Source organism: Macaca fascicularis, chromosome 7 (assembly GCF_037993035.2).
Source record: "Macaca fascicularis isolate 582-1 chromosome 7, T2T-MFA8v1.1".
Lineage (NCBI taxonomy): Eukaryota > Metazoa > Chordata > Mammalia > Primates > Cercopithecidae > Macaca > Macaca fascicularis.
In genome coordinates this window covers 91,603,514-91,610,213 of record NC_088381.1, presented here as the reverse complement: position 1 = coordinate 91,610,213, position 6,700 = coordinate 91,603,514, and the positions used below count along the sequence as shown (strand labels likewise).

The 6,700-nt window shown below is 36.0% G+C and overlaps 1 long non-coding RNA gene across 1 annotated transcript; it reads left to right on the top strand.

Moving 5' to 3' along the window:
- The first annotated feature begins 575 nt into the window (after positions 1-575).
- LOC141407266 (uncharacterized) lies at positions 576-6,239 on the top strand. Its single transcript, XR_012415625.1, has 2 exons — positions 576-3,255; positions 5,920-6,239. It is a non-coding gene; the product is annotated as an uncharacterized lncRNA (long non-coding RNA).
- The last annotated feature ends 461 nt before the right edge of the window (positions 6,240-6,700 follow it).

Genomic DNA, 6,700 nt, shown 5'->3' with positions numbered 1-6,700 from the left:
ATTTAAATTACTTACTTACCAAGGTTTTCACCAAACATAAAAGTCGGTAAGAGTTATCACCATAACATGTAATTGAGACTACTGAAAAACAAGGCATGTAAGGAAAGTAGAATGTACTTTTGGTGAAAGATTATTAAAACTCATGGGAATGTGGATTCTTGCCTAAGTTTAGAGGGTTAAAGAATTTTTTAAGTTAGATAGAATAAAGCTGAAGGTTTAAACAATTTGTGGAAGATTTGTGAAAAATTAATCTGGTAAAATAAATTCTGTGTGTGAACATATTGGCTAAAATTAAAGGGGGTATTATTCAGTTTTTCTGTAAACTGAACACTGGAATAAAAGCACAACAGGTTTTTCTTAGAGCACTAACTAATCTGCTCTTTAACAAAAAATTGTAAAGGGTTATAAAAGGTTTATGAGAATCTTACTTTGTGGCCAAACATTAAAATTGGGTAGATATGTCTATAAGGTTTTATTAAGAATTGAGTTTAACAGTAGTACACTCATGTAAAAGTGAAATTTGGCTTATTTCATATAAAAATCATACAGGAAGCATTGTCACATATGAAATGTTTGATGTTTGATTTTCTTTAGGCTGTTTTTGTATAAATATGTTATTGGAATGTGTTCCAAAATCATGGGAAACTCCTATAATTCTGATAGGACTTAGTTTACTTTATCAGTAATAATTATAATTGTTATATAAAATTTTGTATGCCGCAAAAGTAACCAAATTTCCTTATCAATTGTGGCTTTAATAGTGACTGTCCTAAGACTTTTTGTCATCCACAAACAATTTTTGTCTTGTTTTAATCCCCTTTAGAAAGTGGGTTATAATCAACTATAGAACTCTAGCAAGTGTTCTTGAATGCAGGTTTTTTTAATGACTTTGGAGATGGTGACATCAGAATTGAGAAAAAAACCTTTCAGGACTCTCATGGAGAACCGAAATGTTCATGAATATCAAGCCAAACAGGAGTTAACTAAATTAACTGAGCCAATAAAAAACTGAAGTAATCTTTTCAACTTTGCTTAAAATGTTGCTGATCCTTTGTTTTGTTTTTCAGAGTCAAGGAAACTTTTGAGCTATCTATAGCTTTTAGCAATTGAGTAAAGTATACTCCTATGAACAAAATTTGGAGCATATTTGTTTTACTCTAGCTGATTTCTCCAGAATTTGGAAAATATTTGTGAGTATTCTTCAGAGCTTGTTTGGAGGTTCTAGCGGGGAGCTACTCATATACCCTTGACCGAAGACCAGTGCTCCTCTCTTGGGGACAGTCATCCTCTTCAACTGAGCACACAGTTGTGGGAGGGATGCACGTGGAGTGGTGAGGGAAAAAGGGGACACCCACGTAGCCAGCCAGATCAGCTGAATCAACCCTGACAATCAATGGGGTGACAGATGTTGCAGCCAGATTTGTGAGTATTCTTAATTTATGGCAATATAGTTGCCATAATTTGTGGTGATATAGTATGGCATAAATTCAATAAGAATCTGTTTTCTTTTGTAACAGAATACAATTGGAAAAATTGGTTATTTTACCAAGGCTTTAACTGGAATTGTGTGCTTTCCTTTAAGGAATTAGACTTATAGAGCCAATAAAAGCCCCTTGGAGAAGTGGCCTCATACCTTGCCTACACAGTCCCTGTACAGGGTTTCTGACCTGTGGTAAGTAAAGAATGTCACTTTCTCACATGTACAGAAGCCCCAAGTTATCTTGGGACCTCAAAAGGAGAGAAATTTACTTAACTCCTAGGTGTCTGAGGGTACAAACCCATGACAGGGCTCCGCTCTAAAAAAGTCTTATCTGAGATTCCTTCTATAGAACCAAGTTCCATCAAAGACAATTTAAGAAGAGATTATGTGAAAAATTATTTCTGCTGCACTTTATACAAATAATCAGGCCAAATATAATAAAGCAAATCAGTCTTACCGTGATTTGTCCTTAGTAAAAATGAGAAACTGGAGAGATAAATATTATGTTTCAAGAACTATAGTACACTTGTTATTAAATTCTAGTCTCATCAGTTGTTTTTAAGTTTGTTTCTGCAATTTAGACAGACTGCTTGTTCCTGTGAACCAAGCAGGGATCTCTGACTGCTGCTTAGAAGAAACAAGAGGGATGGGTAATATAAAAATCTAGATCAGCAGTCTAATTCTGGGAACACTGGAATCAGCTAGCGACCCCATATCAGCTTGGTTCCAAAAATTTCCCAGTTCATGGAAAGCCTCACAATTTAGTTTACTTGGGATAATTTTACTTATTTTGTTTTACTCTTGTGGAACATATTTCTGTTGTACTCTTTGTGTAGGAATGCAGGATAAGCTTACTGAATGTTTTCTTAATCTGAACATTTATTAATCTTTCATATAGCACCTTTTGTCAAAACTCAGTTATGAATGACCATCACCATACCAACACTTTCTGACTGAGTTCCTGTCTACCCTGAATGCAAGAGACCCTAATAGTTAGGTAGGAATATCATCACCCCTATTCAGCCTGAAGAAGTTACAAAAGATGAATCTTTGTCCCTCTGCAACCCTTAGGATTAACGGTTTTCTTATAGAAGGGAGAGGGGAACTGTCAGAGGCATGTGAACCAGAGCAACTCCATCTTGAACAGGAGCTGGGTAAAATAAGGCTAAGACCAACTGGGCTGCATTCTCAGACAGTTAAGGCATTCTAAGTCACAGGATGAAATAGGAGGTCAACACAAGATACAGGCACTAAAGACCTTGCTGATAAAACAGGTTGCATTGACTGCCTGTTGCATTCCTGCAAATGAACAATAACACAAAACTTTTATGTGTAAGAGATTTTCATGAAGATTGAGATAATACAAAGAGAATACTGCTCAGATGAGATCAGGCAACAAGTTAAAAAGGCATGTGAGAGATCACTCTTCTTAAGGTCCCGGGCTCCAATCCTTATCTTTCTTGCTCTTCAGGGCAAAACTCAAAATTCCCAACACTTTATCATACAAAGCAATTTTAGGTTCAGCCTTCACACTAGTCCAGGCTCTGAGCCTTCTGCCTTGCTCTCCTTTGGATAACTTGCTTTTGGAGAAGTCAGATGCCGTGTCATGAGGACTCCTAAGCTACCCCGTGTAGAAGTTCAAGTGGCAAGGAACTGAGGCTTCCTGCTCACAACAGCATCAACTTTTCAGCCTCTTGGAAGTGGCTTCTGCAGCCCTAATCAAGTCAACATCCTAACTGCAACCTCATGATAGACTGTAAACAAGAACTTCTCAGGTAAGTCTCTCCCAAATTCCTGATAATACATGTTTATTTTTTTTTTCCCTAAATTTTGGGGTGATTTGTTATGCAGCAATATGTAACTAATAGACATACCTTAAAATTGCTGATTGCTAACTCTATTATTTGGGCTATCTTCAACTTTCTTCTTATTGTCAGTGGGTCATACTTTCATTTTGCCTGATAATAACATTGCTGTGTTAGTTTTCCTATGCTTAGCATTTTCAAGATATATCTTTTGCTTTCAACCTATCTGTACCTTTATATTGTCTTTTATAAACAGCGTATAGTTGGGTCTTGCTTTTTTAATCCATCTGACCATCTGTGTTTTTTAAATGAAGTGTATAATTCATGTACACTGAATGTAATGTAAACATAATTTGTTTCAAGTCCATTTTCTTGCTATTTGATTTGTATTTGTCTTCTCTGTTCTTTCCTCTGTTCCTGTCTCCTCTTGGGTCAGTCAAGTATTTTTTTTTAACAAAAAATTACTTTATCAATAAATTTTATTATATTTTTCCATGTAATGAGAAATTTGCTGCCTTTTAAAACTCATTTATGAAAAATATTAATGAATATAACTATACAGCATTTTTGGTATTTTTCTAAAGAACTAGACCAGGGAAATGTATTACTTCTTTTGTAGTAACTAAACAATAAACAAAGCTCAAATGGTAACTCACCTCATTCTTGCCAAATCATCTAATTATTTTCTCACCAAAAAATGGCAAAACAGCTTCACACACTTCAAAATGCAAAATTAACTTCATTTTTAATCCTTTTAGGTAGGCAAGTTAAGCCAGTAATTTTAAAAGCAATTTTATTGCTTTTGAGTGTAACCACCGAATGGGTTCTCCTTGCCCACTGCCTAGACTCAGCCAATTTATCAAGACAGGGGAATTGCAATAGAGAAAGTTAAATTCAAGCAGAGCTGGTGGTGTGTGAGACCAGAGTTTTATTATTACTCAAGTCAGTCTCCCCAAAATTTGGGGAATGGGGTTGGTAAGAATAACTTGGTGGCCATCCTGGCCAACATGGTGAAACCCTGTCTCTACTAAAAATACCAAAAAAAAAAAAAAAAAAAAAAATTAGCCAGATGTGGTGGCACACGCCTGTAGTCCCAGCTACTCAGAAGGCTGAGGTAGGAGAATCACTTGAACCCAGGAGGCAGAGGTTGCAGGGAGCCAAGATCACGCCATTGCATCCAACCTGGGCGACAGAGGAAGACTCCGTCTCAAAAAAAAAAAAAAAAAAAAAAAAGTATAACTTGGTGAGTATGGGATTAGGAAGTGAGGAATGCTCATTGGTGGGGTCAGAGATGAAATCATTGGGGGTCGAAGAGAGTTTTTCTTGGTGTCTTCTCTTTCTGAGTGGGACTGCAGAATTGGTTGAGCCAAATTACCAGTCTGGGTGGCCTCGGCTGGTGCATCAGAATGCAGGATCTGCAAAATATCTCAAGAGCTGATCTCAAGTTGTACAACAGTGATGTTATCCCCAGGAGCAATCTGGGGAGGTTCACATCATGTGGGCTACCGGCTGCTTGACTCCTAAACCATATTTCTAATCTTATGACTGATTTGTTAGTCCTACAAAGGCAGACTAGGCCCCAAGAAAGAAGGAGGTTTGTTTCAGGAAAGGGCTGTTACAATTTTTGTTTCAAAGTTAAACTATAAACTAAATTCCTCCCAAAATTAGTTCAGCCTATGACCAGGAGTGGACAAGAACAGTTTGGAGGCTAGAAGCAAGATGGAGTTGGTTGGGTCAGATCTCTTTCACTGTCATAATTTTCTCACTGTTACAATTTTTTTCATGAGGACAACAGTACAAACTTGTGGTATAGATAAATCATATTTTAGAGCAACATAACTTTTGATGTTTTGACAAAAAGTATATGACCATAGTCTTCAAGCCTCATTAAAATGACAACTTTTTTTGTAAATAAAATGTTTCTTTGATCTAAAGTAGCATGAGATAAAAGTATCTTTTAAGAAAAGTTATAATCTTTATGTTTATTTCTTACATTATTAATATTTGTTTAAGAATATTTATGAGTAAAGTTACCTTTCCTATATCAAGTATTTTTTTAACTACTTGATTATATCTATTCTACTGGCTTTTTAGCTAAACCTTTTTCCTTTGTATTATATTTTTAGTGGTTGCTATAGAGATTACCATATGCAGTGTTTGCTTACTATTGTCCAACTTGGTTTAATATTATAACACTTAACAGGTATGTAATATAAGAACATTTCAACTGCATAATTTTATTGAACTCATAATCCTATCCTTTGCGCAGTTGCCATGTTATATTTTAGGTGTACATAAATTAAAAACCCCAACATACATGTCCCTTCTGGGAGTCCAATGGAAAACCCCTCTCCTGAGCATTAGATAACTTGAAATTTCTGCCACCACCCCCAGATGTTGTCATCTGTTGAGTCATTAGATTCTTGGTCTCCTCATGCATAGTTCCATAAATAGCCAAGGATTTGAGGGAAATTTTGATACAGAAGCTTCCTCTCTGTAGCTTCCTACTTTCCACAATCTTCCTCTTCAATTTCCAGCTATGCTAGCAGCCCATGAAATCCAACCTCTGGCTTCTTAGCCCAGTAGAAATGTTGCTTTCAGCCATACAAAAGAATGCGATCATGTCTTTTGCAGAAACATGGATGGAGCTGGAGGCTATTATCCTTAGCAAACTAACGCAGAAACAGAAAACCAAATGCCTCATGTTCTCACTTATAAGTGGGAGCTAAATGATGAGAACTCATGAACACAAAGAAAGAAACAACAGACATTGGGGTCTACTTGAGAGTGGAGTATGGGAAGGAGAGGAGCAGAAAAAATAACTATTGTGTATAGGACTTAATATATGGTTGATGAAATAATCTGTACAACAAAAGCCCAAGACACAAGTTTACCTATGTCACAAACTTGCCCATGTACTTCTGAACCCAAAATAAAAGTTTTTAAAAAAATGTTGCTTTTTGCTCAAGATCTATCCTTTGTGCACCACTGAACCCAGGAGTATTTTCAAAGGCAACACACACAAAAAAATGTGGACCTCACTTAGCATGAGACACTTCTTTCAAGGTTTGAATTTTCATTAGTTGCTACTTAGTTTTGGTCTCTCTCCAATGTCTTCAAACAATTGTATTAAATTGTACCTAAAGTTTATAGTTATAATTAGCAGGAAGGTGAGCTTGGTATAAGCTATTCTACCATAAATGGGAGCCAGAACATGATTTTGTTTCTTTATTTGAATATTTAACCTCATAGAAATTTATTCCACTCTATATTGTAAGATAAAACTCTAACTTTGTTTTTTAATAATTAACCAACTGTACCACATGATTTATTAATTCATCCTTTTAGATGTCACGTATATACACACATACACAGACACACACACTCTTCTGGGCTTTGTATTCTGTTGCATTGC